Source organism: Poecilia latipinna, unplaced genomic scaffold (assembly GCF_001443285.1).
Source record: "Poecilia latipinna isolate Pla-1442-1.1 unplaced genomic scaffold, P_latipinna-1.0 Scaffold255, whole genome shotgun sequence".
NCBI lineage: Eukaryota > Metazoa > Chordata > Actinopteri > Cyprinodontiformes > Poeciliidae > Poecilia > Poecilia latipinna.
In genome coordinates this window covers 424409-425104 of record NW_015112871.1, presented here as the reverse complement: position 1 = coordinate 425104, position 696 = coordinate 424409, and positions in this window count along the sequence as shown.

Here is a 696-nt window from a genome sequence, read left to right as displayed (position 1 = left end):
GGGCGGTACCGCCCACGTTGAGAGGCATTGTCTCATATAAAAAGTGAAAATAATAATCTTGACAGAGATTACATCGTTACATCTTTCCTACAGGTAAGTTTTCTAAAATTTCCTTTAAGAAAAACTGTATTTAGATAAAGTTTGTGTATAATGTAAACCACCATGTTGATCGAGGAATAGCTTAAAATATTTCCAGCCACGTGTGTGTATCTAAGTTTTATACTCTTAAATTATGTGGTTTCTTTTGAACTTATCATGTGTATTTGTATATGAGGAAATGTTTTGTCCATGTTAAAGAGCATAAGGCAGGAGGAAAATTTATATTTCATCTTTTATAGCGCTTAATTATTTTTTGAAATAATACTGAAAGTAAAACCAGTTCACTACTTGATTTAAAAGAGCTTCTGTTCTTTCAGAAGTGAAGTTGATTTTATTACTTTAGTTTGTGTTTAACAACATAAACTTAATGTAGAAACTTAATGTAGAAGCTCACAAACAGGTTTTATAGGTTTTATGGGTGCAGATATATATATATATATATATATATATATATATATATATATATATATATATGTATATATATATATATATATATATATATAACCGTATATATATATATATATATATATATATATATATATATATATATATATATATATATATATATATATATATATATATATATATATATATCTA